Source organism: Bombina bombina, chromosome 1 (genome assembly GCF_027579735.1).
Source record: "Bombina bombina isolate aBomBom1 chromosome 1, aBomBom1.pri, whole genome shotgun sequence".
NCBI classification, from domain to species: Eukaryota; Metazoa; Chordata; class Amphibia; order Anura; family Bombinatoridae; genus Bombina; species Bombina bombina.
Genome location: NC_069499.1, coordinates 1,362,623,609 through 1,362,642,657, shown reverse-complemented (window position 1 = coordinate 1,362,642,657; position 19,049 = coordinate 1,362,623,609). Strand labels below are relative to the sequence as shown.

Sequence of the window (19,049 nt, the reverse complement as noted above, 5' to 3'; positions counted from 1 at the left end):
AATTTTCTGACAGAGGTCAGAAAATCCAAAATTCTTTCCTCTTGCCTCTCTCTGCAGTGTACTGTTCGGCCATCAGTGGCTCAATGTATGGAGGTAATTGGTCTGATGATTGCTTCAATGGAAATCATTCCCTTTGCTCGATTCCATTTGAGAGATCTGCAGTTATGCATGGAGGCAAAGAGCACCACAGCAAAGCTGTTAAGTATCACTTCCCTTCCCACAACCCCCAGTTATTCTCTTTGCTTTAGGTGCAAGGAGGAGGTGAAATTAAGGCGTTTTTTTACATTGAATTTAAAAAATAAATAAAAATAAAGATTTAATTTCTTTCATGTAATTAGCAAGAGTCCATGAGCTAGTGACGTATGGGATATACATGCCTACCAGGAGGGGCAAAGTTTCCAAAACCTCAAAATGCCTATAAATACACCCCTCACCACACCCACAATTCAGTTTTACAAACTTTGCCTCCCATGGAGGTGGTGGCAAAATGCCTATAAATACACCCCTCACCACACCCACAATTCAGTTTTACAAACTTTGCCTCCCATGTTTGCCTCCCAAGTTTGTGCTAGATTCTACGTTGATATGCGCTTCGCAGCAGGCTGAAGCCCGGTTTTCCTCTCAGAGTGCAGTGAATGTCAGAGGGATGTGAAGAGAGTATTGCCTATTTGAATACCATGGTCTTCCTCTAGGGGATCTATTTCATAGGTTCTCTGTTATCAGTCGTAGAGATTTCTTCTCCTCGACGATATACTCTTATATACCATTACCTCTACTGATTCTCGTTTCAGTACTGGTTTGGCTATCTACTATATGTAGATGAGTGTCTTAGGGTAAGTAAGTCTTTTTTCTATTTATGACACTCAAAGCTATGGTTGGGCACTTTATATGTAAAGTTCTAAATATATGTGTTTAAACTTATATTTGCCATGATTCAGGATAATCAGTATTCCTTCATTCAGACTGTCAGTTTCATTTTTTGGGAAAATGCATATAAATTTTATTTTTCTTACCTTAAAATTTTCAATTGACTTTTTTCAAAAATTGCGGGCTGTTAGGCTCGCGGGTTCAGAAAATGCTTCTATTTTTTGCGTCATTCTTGGCGCGAGACTTTTTTGGCGCAAAAATTTCGTCATTTCCGGCGTCATAGTTGGCGCCGGAAGTTTTCACGTAATTGCGTCATTTTTTTGACGTAGGTGTATTGCGGACGTTTGGTTTTTTTTTTGGCGCCAAAAAATATGGGCGTCATTCTTGGCGCCAAAATATGTGGGCGTTATACTTGGCGCCATTTTTTTTCACATTATTTCAGTCTCACTTTTTAGTTGCTTCTGGTTTTCTAGAGGCTTATTTCATTTTGCATTTTTTCCCATTCCTGAAACTGCCATTTAAGGTATTTGATAATTTTGCTTTATATGTTGTTTTTTTCTTTTACATATTGCAAGATGTCACTACCTGACCCTGGATCAGAATCTACTTCTGGAAAAGCGCTGCCTGATGTCGGTTCTACCAAAGCTACGTGCATTTGTTGTAAACTTTTGGTAACTGTTCCTCCGGCTGTAGTTTGTGTTAGTTGTCATGATAAGCTATCCAACGCTGATAATATTTCCATTAGTAATAATCCATTACCTGTTGTTGTTCCTTCAACATTTAATGTTCAGGATGTTCCTGTTAATGTTAAAGAATTTGTTTCTAATTCTATTCGGAAGGCTCTGTCTGTTATTCCTCCTTCTAGTAAACGTAAGAGGTCTTTTAAAACTTCACATATTTCAGATGAATTTTTAAATGACTGCCATCATTCTGACGTATCTATTTCTGATGAGGATCTATCTGGTTCAGAAGATTCTACCTCAGATATTGACACTGATAAATCTTCATATTTGTTTAAGATGGAGTTTATTCGTTTTTTACTTAAAGAAGTGTTGATTGCATTAGATATGGAGGAGTCTAGTCCTCTTGATATTAAAACTACTAAGCGTTTAAATTCAGTTTTTAAACCTCATGTAGCTATTCCAGAAGTTTTTTCAGTTCCTGATGCTATTTCAGAAGTAATTTCTAGGGAATGGAATAGTCTGGGTACTTCATTTACTCCTTCTCCAAGGTTTAAGAAATTGTACCCTTTGCCATCTGATAGATTAGAGTTTTGGGAGAAAATCCCCAAAGTTGATGGGGCTATCTCTACTCTTGCTAAACGTACTACTATTCCTACGGCAGATAGTACTTCGTTTAAGGATCCTTTAGATAGGAAGCTTGAATCCTTTCTAAGGAAGGCTTATTTATGTTCAGGTAATCTTCTTAGACCTGCTATTTCTTTGGCTGATGTTGCTGCAGCTTCAACTTTCTGTTTGGAGGCTTTAGCGCAACAAGTGTCAGACCATAATGCTTATAGCATTGTTAAACTTCTTCAACATGCTAATAACTTTATTTGTGATGCCATTTTCGATATCATTAGAATTGATGTCAGGTATATGTCTTTAGCTATTTTAGCCAGAAGAGCTTTATGGCTTAAGTCTTGGAATGCAGATATGACTTATTAGTCAACTTTGCTTTCTCTTTCTTTCCAAGGTAATAAATTATTTGGTTCTCAGTTAGACTCAATAATTTCAACTGTTACTGGATGGAAGGGAGCCTTTTTACCTCTGGATAAAAAATCTAAAGGCAAATATAGGGCTGCTAATCGTTTTCGTTCCTTTCGTCAGAATAAGGAACAAAAGCCCGACCCTTCCTCTAAAGGAACAGTTTCCGTTTGGAAACCTTCTCCAGTCTGGAATAAATCCAAGCCTTTTAGAAAGTCAAAATCAGCTCCCAAATCCGCATGAAGGTGCGGCCCTCATTCCAGCACAGCTGTTAAGGGGGCAGGTTACGATTTTTCAAAGATGTTTGGATCAATTCAATTCAAAGTCTTTGGATTCAGAACATTGTTTCACAAGGGTACAGAATAGGTTTCAAGGTAAGACCGCCTGTGAGAAGATTCTTTCTTTCACGTATTCCAGTAAACCCAGTAAAGGCTCAAGCGTTTCTGAAATGTGTTTCAGATCTGGAGTCAGCTGGGGTAATTGTGCCAGTTCCAGTTCTGGAACAGGGCCTGGGGTTTTATTCAAATCTGTTCATTGTTCCAAAGAAAGAGAATTCTTTCAGACCAGTTCTGGATCTAAACATATTGAATCGTTATGTAAGGATACCAACATTCAAGATGGTGACTATAAGGACTATTCTGCCTTTTGTTCAGCAAGGGCATTATATGTCCACAATAGACTTACAGGATGCATATCTTCATATTCCAATTCATGCGGACCATTATCAGTTCCTGAGATTCTCTTTTCTAGACAAGCATTACCAGTTTGTTGCTCTTCCTTTTGGCCTAGCAACAGCTTCAAGGATCTTTTCGAAGGTTCTCGGTGCCCTTCTTTCTGTAATAAGGGAGCAGGGTATTGCGGTATTTCCTTATTTGGATGATATCTTGGTACTTGCTCAGTCTTTACATTCTGCAGAATCTCACACAAATCAACTTGTGTTGTTTCTTCAAAGACATGGTTGGAGGATCAATTTACCAAAGAGTTCCTTGATTCCTCAGACAAGGGTAACCTTTTTGGGTTTCCAAATAGATTCAGTGTCCATGACTTTGTCTCTAACAGAAAAGAGACGTCTGAAATTTGTTTCAGCTTGTCGAAACCTTCAGTCTCAATCTTTCCCTTCGGTAGCTTTGTGCATGGAAATTTTAGGTCTCATGACTACTGCATCGGACGCAATCCCTTTTGCTCGTTTTCACATAAGATCTCTTCAGCTTTGTATGCGGAACCAATGGTGCAGGGATTATACAAAGATATCACAATTAATATCCTTAAATCCCAATGTTCGATCTTCTCTGACTTGGTTAGATCACCATCGTTTAGTTGAAGGGGCCTCTTTTGTTCGTCCAACCTGGACTGTTATCTCAACAGATGTGAGTCTTTCAGGTTGGGGATCTGTGTGGGGATCTCTGACAGCTCAGGGGGTTTGGGAATCTCAGGAGGCGAGATTACCAATCAACATTTTGGAACTCCGTGCGATTTTCAGAGCTCTTCATTTCTGGCCTCTTCTGAAGAGAGAATCGTTTATTTGTTTTCAGACAGACAATGTCACAACCATGGCATATGTCAAATATCAAGGGGGGACTCACAGTCCTCAGGCTATGAAAGAAGTATCTCGGATACTTGTATGGCCAGAATCCAGCTCCTGTCTAATTTCTGCAGTTCACATCCCAGGTATAGACAATTGGGAAGCGGATTATCTCAGTCGCCAGACGTTACATCCGGGCGAATGGTCTCTTCACCCAGAGGTATTTCTTCAGATTGTTCAAATCTGGGGGCTTCCAGAAATAGATCTGATGGCCTCTCATCTAAACAAGAAACTTCCCAGGTATCTGTCCAGATCCAGGGATCCTCAGGCGGAAGCAGTGGATGCGTTGTCACTTCCTTGGAATTATCAACCTGCTTATATCTTTCCGCCTCTAGTTCTTCTTCCAAGAGTGATTTCCAAAATCGTAATGGAGCGTTCGTTTGTACTGCTGGTGGCTCCAGCATGGCCAGACCTTCTGTCTCAAGGCCCATTTTTCCATCAGGATCTCAAATCATTAAATTTGAAGGTATGGAGATTGAACGCTTAATACTTAGTCATTGAGGTTTCTCTGACTCAGTGATTAATACTATGTTACAGGCTCATAAATCTGTGTCTAGAAAGATCTATTACCGAGTCTGGAAGACTTACATTTCTTGGTGTTCTTCACATAAATTCTCTTGGCATTCTTTTAGAATTCCTAGAATTTTACAATTTCTTCAAGATGGTTTGGATAAGGGTTTGTCTGCAAGTTCCTTGAAAGGACAAATCTCTGCTCTTTCTGTTCTTTTTCACAGAAAGATTGCTAATCATCCTGATATTCATTGTTTTGTACAGGCTTTGGTTTGTATCAAGCCTGTCATTTAGTCAATCTCTCCTCCTTGGAGTCTAAATTTGGTTCTGAGGGCTTTACAGGCTCCTCCATTTGAACCTATGCATTCTCTGGATATTAAATTACTTTCCTGGAAAGTTTTGTTCCTTTTGGCCATCTCTTCTGCTAGAAGAGTTTCTGAGTTATCTGCTCTTTCTTGTGAATCTCCTTTTCTGATTTTTCATCAGGATAAGGCGGTGTTGCGGACTTCATTTAATTTTTTACCTAAGGTTGTGAATTCTAATAACATTAGTAGAGAAATTGTTGTCCCTTCATTGTGTCCTAATCCTAAGAATTCTCTGGAGAGATCTTTACATTCTTTGGATGTGGTAAGAGCTTTGAAATATTATGTTGAAGCTACTAAAGATTTCAGAAAGACTTCTAGTCTATTTGTTATCTTTTCTGGTTCTAGGAAAGGTCAGAAGGCTTCTGCCATTTCTTTGGCATCTTGGTTAAAGTCTTTGATTCATCATGCTTATGTAGAGTCGGGTAAATCCCTGCCTCAAAGCATTACGGCTCATTCTATTAGGTCAGTTTCTACTTCCTGGGCTTTTAGGAATGAAGCTTCTGTTGATCAGATTTGCAAAGCAGCAACTTGGTCTTCTTTGCATACTTTTACTAAATTCTACCGTTTTGATGTTTTATCTTCTTCTGAAGCAGGTTTTGGTAGAAAAGTACTTCAGGCAGCTGTTTCAGTTTGATTCTTCTGCTTATAATTTCAGTTTTTTTTTCATTATAAGATTAAAACTTTTTGATTTGGGTTGTGGATTATTTTTTCAGCGGAATTGGCTGTCTTTATTTTATCCCTCCCTCTCTAGTGACTCTTGCGTGGAAGTTGGGTATCTGCTATCCCATACGTCACTAGCTCATGGACTCTTGCTAATTACATAAAAGAAAACATAATTTATGTAAGAACTTACCTGATAAATTAATTTCTTTCATATTAGCAAGAGTCCATGAGGCCCACCCTTTTTGTGGTGGTTATGATTTTTTTGTATAAAGCACAATTATTCCAATTCCTTATTTTTGATGCTTTCGCTCCATTCTTATCACCCCACTTCTTGGCTATTCGTTAAACTGAATTGTGGGTGTGGTGAGGGGTGTATTTATAGGCATTTTGAGGTTTGGGAAACTTTGCCCCTCCTGTTAGGAATGTATATCCCATACGTCACTAGCTCATGGACTCTTGCTAATATGAAAGAAATGAATTTATCAGGTAAGTTCTTACATAAATTATGGGTTTTTTTATGATTTAATTCCGGGACCCTGGCACTTAAGTTGGTTTCCTATCTACACCTTTTTCTGGGACTAGTATTCTCCTGAGTTCAGGAGGAATCAAACAGGCTGGCAGGGCACTGTGGGCATAGTTCTAAGAGAAAGGTGGTATGAGAAAGGCTTTTATTCAAATTTATTGGTGGCTCAGTTACAAGGGATACTTGCTCTGTGTGTTAGTATGCTGGCCGTAATGGTGTGCGTTACATATGGTCTCCGGTACATTTTTATCATTTAGTATGGAGACCGGCCGTAGTGCTGTAATGTCGTCATAGGGACGGGTCCTTCTTCCCCAGATGTGGCGCGTGCTTTCTCTTGGTGCCTTTTCTCTTTGAGAGAACGATCTTCAGAGTTCCGACTGTGTTTATATTCATTAAACTGCAATATGGACCTAGAGCCTATATCTGCTCAGGACTGCAAGCTTTGTTTACAGGCTCAAGTTGAACCACCCTTGCCTTTCTGTAGTTCTTGTGTTGAAAGAACTTTATTACACAAAGATAAATTGTTTGATTCTGAGCCACCATTCTCTCAAGGGGATGCTGTCTAGGTGATGCCACAGCCTTCCCCTCAAGTGTACCAAACTGTGCCATAATCTCTCACAGTGCCCTGCGCTTCTTCACTTTTGAAAGCTGAAATTGCGTCCCAGGTATCCTCAGCGGTATCTGAGGCGCTAGCGGCCATCCCTATGCTACAAGGGAGGCATAAGAGGAAGATTATTGATTCGGATAGTAGGGTATCTCATCCGTCTCAGGTTAACCAAGTTGCTCTTTCCCATAGGTCGGAAGAGGAGGATACTTTGGTAGCCTCTGAGGGTAAACTCTCAGATTCGGATAGTGTAAATCCTGCTTCTGATGCTGAAGTGGTTTCTTTCAGATTCAAGCTTGAGCACCTTCGTGTTTTACTAAAGGAAGTTTTAGCTACTTTGGACAACTCCAATATGCCTATCGTGGTCAACCCTAAGAAGTCAAGTAAATTAAATAGATACTTTGATGTTCCCTCTCCTGGGGAGGTGTTCCCAGTACCAGACTGTGCCACGGAGATTATTACCCGGGAATGGGAGAAGCTAGGAATTCCCTTTTCCCCCTCTCCTGTCTTTAGAATTTTTTTTCCGATGGCAGACTGTTCCCAAGGTGGAAGGGGCTCTTTCAAAGATAAAAAGCTGGAGGCCCTTTTGAAGAAGATGTATACTCATCAAGGGTGTGCATTGCTACAGTAACCAGTGCGGCTGCCTATTTGTTTGAGTCCTTGCAAGCTGACACCCCTTTGGAGGAAATTCAGGACAGGATAAAGGCTCTAAAGTTAGCCATTTCCTTTATCACGGACACTTCCTTGCAGGTCATTAAAATATCTGTTTTTGCTATCTTGGCGCGTAGAGCGCTATGGCTTAAATCATGGTCTGCGGATGTTTCTTCCAAATGTAAACTTTTGGCTATTCCTTAAAAGGGAAAGACCTTGTTCGGGCCAGCATTGGCAGAAATTATCTCCGATATTACGGGAGGTAAAGGCTCTTTTCTGCCTCAAGACAAGAAGAACAAGATGAGGGGACACCAGACTAATTTTCGTTCCTTTCGTAACTTCAGGGGTAAGTCTTCCCCTGCCTCTACCAAACAGGAACAATCCAAGCCCTCTTGGTAGCCTGGTCAGTCTTGGAACAAGGGGAAGCAATCCAAGAAACCTGCAGCTGAATCCAAGTCAGCATGAAGGGGTTGCCCCCTATCCGGGATCGGATCAAATGGGGGGCAGACTCTCTGTTTGAGCATGCTTGGGAGCGAGATATCCCAGACCCGTGGGCGGTGGACATTGTTTCTCAGGAGTACAATTTAGAGTTCAAACTTTTCCTCCCAGAGGCAGGTTCCACCTCTCAAGATTATCTGTAGACCAGATAAAAAGAGAGGTGTTCTTGAACTGTGTGCAGTACCTACCTCTTGGGAGTGATAGTGCCTGTACCAAGTCAGGAACAGGGTCTCGGGTTTTACTCAAACCTGTTTGTGGTTCCCAAAATAGAGGGAACCTTCAGACCCATTCTAGATCTAAAGTTAAACAAGTCCCTCAGAGTACCGTCCTTCAAGATGGAGACTATGCGCTACATTCTGCCCTTGATTCAATTCAAGAGGGTCAATTCATGACTAACATAGATCTGAAGGATGCGTACCTGCATGTTCCCATTTACAGGGATCATCACAAATATCTGAGGTTTGCTTATCTAGACAAACACTTTCAATTTGTAGCGCTTCCATTCGGCCTTGTTACAGCTCCCAGAATTTTCTCAAAGGTCCTGGGAGCTCTATTGGCAGTAGTTCAGTCTCAAGGAATTGCAGTGGCGCCTTATCTGGATGACATTCTGGTTCAGGCGCCATCCTTTCAACTAGCAGAATCTCATACAAAGACGTTGTTAGTGTTCCTTTGTTCCCACGGTTGGAAGATCAATCTGGGGAAAAGTTCCGACTACTCTGGTTCCGACTACAAGAGTGACCTTCTTAGGAACCATTATAGATTCTCTAGCTATGAGGATTTTTCTTACGGAGGTCAGAAGAGCCAAGATTCTGTCCGCTTGCCTGTCCTTTCAGTCAGCGGCACGACCATCAGTGGCCCAATGTATGGAGGTAATCGGGTTAATGGTGGCATCCATGGACATAGTTCCGTTTGCGCGGTTCCATTTGAGGCCTCTGCAGCTATATATGCTCGCTAAGTGGAACAGGGATTATACAGATCTATCTCAGGTTGGGGTGCCGCCTGGAACTCGTTGAAGGTGGAGGGACTTTGGTCGCAGGAGGAATCGGCTCTCCCCATAAACATTCTGGAGTTGAGAGTGATCTTCAATGCCTTGATGGCTTGGCCTCACCTGGCCTTAGCCCAGTTTATCAGATTCCAGACGGACAACATAACCTCAGTGGCCTACATCAACCACCAAGGGGGAGCTCGGAGTTCCTTAGCCATGAAGGAGATGGCACGGATCATCCAGTTGGCGGAGGCTCACAATTGCTGTCTATCTGCCATCCACATTCCAGGAGTGGACAATTGAGAAGTGGATTTTCTGAGCAGACAGACTTTCCATCCCGGGGAGTGGGAATTCCACCCAGAAGTGTTCTCCAAAATGGGGGTTACCAGAAGTGGATCTGATGGCGTCTTGTCAGAACTCCAAGCTCCCAAAGTACGGTTCGAGGTCGAGAGAGCCTAAAGCCTTTCTGATAGATGCTCTGGCAGTTCCTTGGAACTTCAGGTTGGCATATCTGTTTCCTCCGTTTGCTCTCCTTCCGCGAGTCATCGCTCGGATCAAGCAAGAGAGAGCATCAGTGATTATAATTGCTCTTGCGTGGCCTCGCAGGATCTGGTATGCAGATCTAGTAGAAATGTTGTCTCTACCTCCGTGGAGACTACCTGTCAGGAAGGACCTTCTGCTTCAGGGGCCCTTCCTTCATACGTATCTCGTTTCTCTGAAGCTGACTGCTTATGGATTGAACGCTTGATTTTAGCCAAGCGGGGTTTTTCAGAATCGGTCATTGAAACCATGGTTCAGGCTCGTAAGCTTGTTACTAGAAGTATTTACCATAAGATATGGCGTAAATATCTTTATTGGTGTGAGTCTAAGGGATATTCTTGGAGTAAGGTCAGGATCCCAAAGATTTTGTCGTTTCTCCAGGAAGGCCTTGATTTCTGCTCTTCCCATTCTGCTTCACAAGCGTCTGGCGGACATGCCGGATGTCCAATCCTTTTGTCAGGCACTGGTCACCTTGGAGTCTTAACCTTGTTCTTAAAGTTTTACAACAGGCTCCGTTTGAACCTATGCATTCCATAGATATTAAGTTGTTATCTTGGAAGGTTTTGTTTCTTACTGCTTTTTTTTCTGCTCAGAGAGTTTCTGAACTCTCAGCTTTGCAGTGTGATTCCCCTTATCTCATATTTCATTCAGATAAGGCAGTTCTCCGTACTAAGTTTGATTTTCTTCCTAAGGTTGTTTCGGACAGGAATATTAATCAGGAAATTGTTGTTCCTTCTCTCTGTCCTAATCCTTCTCACAAGGAACATCTGTTACACAACTTAGACGTTGTGGGTGCTCTTAAGTTCTATTTGCAGGCTACAAAGGACTTTCGTCAGTCTTCTGCTTTGTTTGTTTGCTTTTCTGGAAATCGTAGGGGTCAATAAGCTACTGCCACTTCTCTTTCTCTCTGGTTGAAAAGTATTATTTGTTTGGCATATGAGACTGCTGGTCAGCAGCCTCCTGAGAGAATTACAGCCCATTCCACCAGGGCGGTGTCTTCTTGGGCCTTCAAGAACGAGGCCTCTGTAGAACAGATCTGTAAGGCTGCAACTTGGTCTTCTTTGCACACTTTTTCTAAATTTTATAAATTTGATAATTTTGCCTCGGCTGAGGCTTCTTTTGGGAGAAAGGTTCTACAAGCAGTGGTGCCTTTTGTTTAGTTTACCTGTCTTGTCCCTCCCTTATCATCTGTGTCCTCTAGCTTGGATATTGATTCCCAACAGTAAATGATGATCCCGTGGACTCACCGTGTCATAAGAAAGAAAGCAAAATGTATGCTTACCTGATAGATTTCTTTCTTTCTTGACACGGAGAGTCCACGGCCCTCCCTGTTTTTTTCAGACAGTTTTGTTTATATAAACCTCAGGCACCTCTGCACCTTGTGCTACTTCCTTTCTCTCCTTTTCCTTCGGTCGAATGACTGGGGGTTGTGGGAAGGGAGGTGATACTTAACGGCTTTGCTGTGGTGCTCTTTGCCTCCTCCTGCTGGCCACGAGTGATATTCCCAACAGTAATTGATGATCCCGGGGACTCACCGTGTCTAGAAAGAAATACATTTATCAGGTGAGCATGGTTTTTCATGCTGATAACGCGGTTCTTCGTACTAAAGTGGGATTTCTCCCTAAAGTGAATCAGGAAATTGTTGTTTCTTCTCTAAGTCCTAGTCCTTCTCATAAGGAATGTTTATTACATAACTTGGATGTTATGCATGCTCTAAAACTCTACCTATAGGCGACTAAGGATTTTCGCCAGGCCTCTGCCCTGTTTGTTTCTCTGGAAAGCGTAAAGGTCAGAAAGCTACTGCTACTTCTCTTTCTCTCTGGTTGAGAAGTATGATACGTTTTGCTTATGAGACTTCTGGTCAGCAGCCTCCTGAGAGAATTACGGCTCATTCCACGAGGGCTGTCTCCTCTTCTTGGGCTTTCAAAAATGAAGCTTCTGTGGAACAGATTTGCAAGGCTGCAACTTGGTCCTCTCTGCATACTTTTTCCAAATTTGATACTTTTGCCTTGGCCAGGGCTTCTTTTGGGAGAAAGGTTCTTCAAGCTGTGGTGCCTTCTGTTTAGGTCTGCCTGTCTTGTTATCCCTCCCTAGTCATCTGTGTCTTCTAGCTTGGATATTGGTTCCCACTAGTAATTGATGACGTTGTGGACTCTCCATATCTTAGGAAAGAAAACAAAATGTATGCTTACCTGATAAATTTATTTATTTCTGGATATGGAGAGTCCACGACCCCACCCTTAAATTTAAGACAGTTATTTTTTTACTAAACCTCAGGCACCTCTACACCTTTGTGTTATTCCTTTTTTCCCATTTTCCTTTCGGTCGAATGACTGGGGATTATGGGTAGGGGAGTGACACTTAACAGCTTTGCTGTGGTGCTCTTTGCCTTCTCCTGCTTGCCATGAGTGATATTCCCACTAGTAATTGATGATGTCGTGGACTCTCCATATCCGGAAAGAAAGAAATTTATCAGGTAAGCATAAATTTTGTTATCAATTCCCTCAGCCTCTCTTAAGGGGATAAACCCTCACACAATATCCCCTATATAAATGCAAATGTAAACAAGCTATGAGAATCTCACAATCAATATACTCTAAAAAATGGGAGAACAACCACCAGTGGTAAAATAAAACTATAAAATTCAATAAAAAAATCCAATAAAAAGTTCCATTATGGCAGAATATTCTGGGTTTGTAGATTATTCAAATAAAATCCAATAAAGTGTTGAATAAGACCTAACAGTGCGAAGCTCAATATTTTGTATTCAGTCTAAAGAAGCCACTTTTAATGGTATTTCACACAACTCCACAACCAGTTGGGCCGTTTCTTCCCACGGAGTTCCAAATTGGGCAACTACCACCCTGTGCTTACCTTACACAGTCCCTGGTGTTCCGGCTTATATTTTACCCCTATGGTGTATCAGCCGCACCTTCTCGGCGTTCTGTGTTGTCTTCTGTTAGGTATAGTACTCCTGTGTATTTCGGAGTTGGGCTGTTTCCGCTCCGTGTGAATGCAGCGTCTGACCTAGAAGTCACGTGATCCTCTTTGCGGCCAGCTATTGGTTAAGTGTGCTACCAGCTTCAGGATAATGCTTCTTAGCTTAGTAGTGAAGCCACAACAAAACAAAGGCACCTTTTCATTAGTTTTTGTTTTGTTTGTTTTTTAAACGCTAGGATTTATCATCACTTTAAAGGTATACAAAACCCACATTTTTTTTTCTTTTATTCAGATAGAGCATGCAATTTTAAGCAACTTTCTAATTTACTCCTATTATCAAATTTTCTTCGTTCTCTTGCTATCTTTATTTCTTCTGTTAAGTGTGATCAGTCCACGGGTCATCATTACTTCTGGGATATTACTCCTCCCCAACAGGAAGTGCAAGAGGATTCACCCAGCAGAGCTGCATATAGCTCCTCCCCTCTACGTCACTCCCAGTCATTCTCTTGCACCCAACGACTAGATAGGATGTGTGAGAGGACTATGGTGATTATACTTAGTTTTATATCTTCAATCAAAAGTTTGTTATTTTAAAATAGCACCGGAGTGTGTTATTACCTCTCTGGCAGAGTTTGAAGAAGAATCTACCAGAGTTTTGCTATGATTTTAGCCGGAGTAGTTAAGATCATATTGCTGTTCTCGGCCATCTGAGGAGTGAGGTAAACTTCAGATCAGGGGACAGCGGGCAGATGAATCTGCATAGAGGTATGTAGCAGTTTTTATTTTCTGACAATGGAATTGATGAGAAAATCCTGCCATACCGATATAATGTCATGTATGTATACTTTACACTTCAGTATTCTGGGGAATGGTACTTCACTAGAATTACACTGTAAGAAATACATAAAGCTGTTTAATAACTAGAGATTATGTTTAACGTTTTTGCTGGAATGTAAAATCGTTTTCATTTGCTGAGGTACTGTGTGAATAAATGTTTGGGCACTATTTTTCCACTTGGCAGTTGCTTAATCTGTTTTTCTGACAGTTTCTGTTCTCCCTCACTGCTGTGTGTGAGGGGGAGGGGCCGTTTTTTGGCGCTTTTTCTATGCATCAAATATTTCAGTCAGCAACTCATTGTATTCCCTGCATGATCCGGTTCATCTCTACAGAGCTCAGGGGTCTTCAAAACTTATTTTGAGGGAGGTAATTTCTCTCAGCAGAGCTGTGAGAATTATAGTTTGACTGAGATAAAAAACGTTTATTCTGTAATTTGTTTCCTGCTTTCAGAATTTGTTATCTTTGCTAATGGGATTAAACCTTTGCTAAAGTTGTGTTGTTTACAAGGATTGAGGCTATAACTGTTTCAATTTATTAATTTTCAACTGTCATAGATCTTCTGTGCTTCTTAAAGGCACAGTACGTTTTAATATATTCTAATTGAATTGTATTTCCAAGTTGCAAGTTTATTTGCTAGTGTGTTAAACATGTCTGATTCAGAGGATGATACCTGTGTCATTTGTTGCAATGCCAAAGTGGAGCCCAATAGAAATTTATGTACTAACTGTATTGATGCTACTTTAAATAAAAGTCAATCTGTACAAATTGAACAAATTTCACCAAACAACGAGGGGAGAGTTATGCCGACTAACTCGCCTCACGTGTCAGTACCTACATCTCCCGCTCAGAGGGAGGTGCGTGATATTGTAGCGCCGAGTACATCTGGGCGGCCATTACAAATCACATTACAGGATATGGCTACTGTTATGACTGAGGTTTTGGCTAAATTACCAGAACTAAGAGGTAAGCGTGATCACTCTGGGGTGAGAACAGAGTGCGCTGATAATATTAGGGCCATGTCAGACACTGCGTCACAGGTGGCAGAACATGAGGACGGAGAACTTCATTCTGTGGGTGACGGTTCTGATCCAAACAGACTGGATTCAGATATTTCAAATTTTAAATTTAAACTGGAAAACCTCCGTGTATTACTAGGGGAGGTGTTAGCGGCTCTGAATGATTGTAACACAGTTGCAATACCAGAGAAAATGTGTAGGTTGGATAAATATTTTGCGGTACCGACGAGTACTGAGGTTTTTCCTATACCTAAGAGACTTACTGAAATTGTTACTAAGGAGTGGGATAGACCCGGTGTGCCGTTCTCACCCCCTCCGATATTTAGAAAAATGTTTCCAATAGACGCCACCACAAGGGACTTATGGCAAACGGTCCCTAAGGTGGAGGGAGCAGTTTCTACCTTAGCTAAGCGTACCACTATCCCGGTGGAGGATAGCTGTGCTTTTTCAGATCCAATGGATAAAAAGTTAGAGGGTTACCTTAAGAAAATGTTTGTTCAACAAGGTTTTATATTGCAACCCCTTGCATGCATTGCGCCGATCACGGCTGCAGCGGCATTCTGGATTGAGTCTCTGGAAGAGAACATTGGTTCAGCTACTCTGGACGACATTACAGACAGGCTTAGAGTCCTTAAACTAGCTAATTCATTCATTTCGGAGGCCGTAGTACATCTTACTAAACTTACGGCGAAGAATTCAGGATTCGCCATTCAGGCACGCAGGGCGCTGTGGCTAAAATCCTGGTCAGCTGATGTTACTTCTAAGTCTAAATTGCTTAATATACCTTTCAAAGGGCAGACCTTATTCGGGCCCGGGTTGAAAGAGATTATCGCTGACATTACAGGAGGTAAAGGCCATGCCCTGCCTCAGGACAAAGCCAAGACTAGACAGTCTAATTTTCGTTCCTTTCGTAATTTCAAAGCAGGAGCAGCATCAACTTCCTCTGCACCAAAACAGGAAGGAGCTGTTGCTCGCTACAGACAAGGCTGGAAACCTAACCAGTCCTGGAACAAGGGCAAGCAGACTAGGAAACCTGCTGCTGCCCCTAAAACAGCATGAATTGAGGGCCCCCGATCCGGGATCGGATCTAGTGGGGGGCAGACTTTCTCTCTTCGCCCAGGCTTGGGCAAGAGATGTTCAGGATCCCTGGGCGCTAGAGATAATATCTCAGGGATACCTTCTGGACTTCAAATACTCTCCTCCAAGAGAGAGATTTCATCTGTCAAGATTATCAACAATCCAGACAAAGAAAGAGGCGTTTCTACGCTGCGTACAAGAGCTCTTGTTAATGGGAGTAATCCATCCAGTTCCACGATCGGAACAGGGACAGGGGTTTTACTCAAATCTGTTTGTGGTTCCCAAAAAAGAGGGAACTTTCAGACCAATCCTGGACTTAAAGATCCTAAACAAATTCCTAAGAGTTCCATCGTTCAAGATGGAGACTATTCGGACAATTTTACCTATGATCCAAGAGGGTCAATACATGACCACTGTAGATTTAAAAGATGCTTACCTTCACATACCGATTCACAAAGATCATTATCGGTACCTAAGGTTTGCCTTCCTAGACAGGCATTACCAGTTTGTGGCTCTTCCATTCGGATTGGCTACAGCTCCAAGAATCTTCACAAAGGTTCTGGGTGCTCTTCTGGCGGTACTAAGACCGCGGGGAATCTCGGTAGCTCCATACCTAGACGACATTCTGATACAAGCTTCAAGCTTTCAAACTGCCAAGTCTCATACAGAGTTAGTGCTGGCATTTCTAAGGTCACATGGATGGAAGGTGAACGAAAAGAAAAGTTCACTCGTTCCACTCACAAGAGTTCCCTTCCTGGGGACTCTTATAGATTCTGTAGAAATGAAGATTTACCTGACAGAGGACAGGCTAACAAGACTTCAAAGTGCTTGCCGCACCCTTCATTCCATTCAACACCCGTCAGTGGCTCAATGCATGGAGGTAATCGGCTTAATGGTAGCGGCAATGGACATAGTACCCTTTGCACGCTTACACCTCAGACCACTGCAACTGTGCATGCTAAGTCAGTGGAATGGGGATTACTCAGACTTATCCCCTTCTCTGAATCTGGATCAAGAGACCAGAAATTCTCTTCTATGGTGGCTTTCTCGGCCACATCTGTCCAGGGGGATGCCATTCAGCAGACCAGACTGGACAATTGTAACAACAGACGCCAGCCTTCTAGGTTGGGGTGCCGTCTGGAATTCTCTGAAGGCTCAGGGACAATGGAGTCAGGAGGAGAGTCTCCTGCCAATAAACATTCTGGAATTGAGAGCAGTTCTCAATGCCCTCCTGGCTTGGCCCCAGTTGACAACTCGGGGGTTCATCAGGTTTCAGTCGGACAACATCACGACTGTAGCTTACATCAACCATCAGGGAGGGACAAGAAGCTCCCTAGCTATGATGGAAGTATCAAAGATAATTTGCTGGGCAGAGTCTCACTCTTGCCACCTGTCAGCAATCCACATCCCGGGAGTGGAGAACTGGGAGGCGGATTTCTTAAGTCGTCAGACTTTTCATCCGGGGGAGTGGGAACTTCATCCAGAGGTCTTTGCCCAAATACTTCGACGTTGGGGCAAACCAGAGATAGATCTCATGGCGTCTCGACAGAACGCCAAGCTTCCTCGTTACGGGTCCAGATCCAGGGATCCAGGAGCAGTCCTGATAGATGCTCTGACAGCACCTTGGGACTTCAGGATGGCTTACGTGTTTCCACCCTTCCCGTTGCTTCCTCGATTGATTGCCAGAATCAAACAAGAGAGAGCATCAGTGATTCTAATAGCACCTGCGTGGCCACGCAGGACTTGGTATGCAGACCTGGTGGACATGTCATCCTGTCCACCTTGGTCTCTACCTCTGAAACAGGATCTTCTGATACAGGGTCCCTTCAAACATCAAAATCTAACTTCTCTGAAGCTGACTGCTTGGAAATTGAACGCTTGATTTTATCAAGACGTGGATTTTCTGAGTCAGTTATTGATACCTTAATACAGGCTAGGAAACCTGTTACCAGAAAGATTTACCATAAGATATGGCGTAAATACCTATATTGGTGTGAATCCAAAGGTTACTCTTGGAGTAAGGTTAGGATTCCTAGGATATTGTCTTTTCTACAAGAAGGTTTAGAAAAGGGTTTATCTGCTAGTCCATTAAAGGGACAGATCTCAGCTCTGTCCATTCTGTTACACAAACGTCTGTCAGAAGTTCCTGACGTCCAGGCTTTTTGTCAGGCTTTGGCCAGAATTAAGCCTGTGTTTAAAACTGTTGCTCCACCATGGAGTTTAAACCTTGTTCTTAATGTTTTACAGGGCGTTCCGTTTGAACCCCTTCATTCCATTGATATAAAGTTGTTATCTTGGAAAGTTCTATTTTTAATGGCTATTTCCTCGGCTCGAAGAGTCTCTGAATTATCAGCCTTACATTGTGATTCTCCTTATTTGATTTTTCATTCGGATAAGGTAGTCCTGCGTACTAAACCTGGGTTCTTACCTAAGGTAGTTACTAACAGGAATATCAATCAAGAGATTGTTGTTCCTTCTTTATGCCCAAATCCTTCTTCAAAGAAGGAACGTCTACTGCACAACCTGGATGTAGTCCGTGCTCTAAAATTTTACTTACAGGCAACTAAGGAATTTCGACAAACGTCTTCTCTGTTTGTCATTTACTCTGGGCAGAGGAGAGGTCAAAAAGCTTCCGCTACCTCTCTTTCTTTTTGGCTTCGTAGCATAATTCGTTTAGCTTATGAGACTGCTGGACAGCAGCCTCCTGAAAGAATTACAGCTCATTCTACTAGAGCTGTGGCTTCCACTTGGGCCTTCAAGAATGAAGCCTCTGTTGAACAGATTTGCAAGGCTGCAACTTGGTCTTCGCTTCATACTTTTTCCAAATTTTACAAATTTGACACTTTTGCTTCATCGGAGGCTATTTTTGGGAGAAAGGTTCTTCAGGCAGTGGTTCCTTCTGTATAAAGAGCCTGCCTATCCCTCCCGTCATCCGTGTACTTTTGCTTTGGTATTGGTATCCCAGAAGTAATGATGACCCGTGGACTGATCACACTTAACAGAAGAAAACATAATTTATGCTTACCTGATAAATTCCTTTCTTCTGTAGTGTGATCAGTCCACGGCCCGCCCTGTTTTTAAGGCAGGTAAATATTTTTTAATTTATACTCCAGTCACCACTTCACCCTTGGCTTTTCCTTTCTCGTTGGTCCTTGGTCGAATGACTGGGAGTGACGTAGAGGGGAGGAGCTATATGCAGCTCTGCTGGGTGAATCCTCTTGCACTTCCTGTTGGGGAGGAGTAATATCCCAGAAGTAATGATGACCCGTGGACTGATCACACTACAGAAGAAAGGAATTTATCAGGTAAGCATAAATTATGTTTTTTTTTTTAAAAACAGGAATGTAAAGCTTAGGCGCCGGCCCATTGGTTCAGAACCTAGGTTATGCTTGCTTATTGGTGGGTAAATGTAGTCACCAATAAGCAAGTGCTATCCAGGGTTCTGAACCTAAAATAGGCTGGCTCCTAAGCTGTACATTCCTGCTTTTTGAATAAAGATAGCTTGTCCTACCTGGTCTGTGATAACAACAGATGCAAGTCATTCAGCTTGAGCAGCTGTCTGGGGGTCTCAGACAGCACAAGGAGTTTGAATTTCTCGGGGGGCAAGGTTGCCTATCAATGTTTTGGAACTCTGTGCACTCTTCTGGGCCCTTCAGGCTTGGCCTCTTTTGAAAAGGGAGCCTTA

At 42.3% G+C, this 19,049-nt stretch overlaps 1 protein-coding gene across 1 annotated transcript in view; it reads left to right on the top strand.

The window, feature by feature from the left end:
- Positions 1–19,049, top strand: part of RFX5 (regulatory factor X5) — a 496,889-nt gene that overhangs the window by 239,886 nt on the left and 237,954 nt on the right. The gene's annotated exons all lie outside the window — the stretch shown is intronic.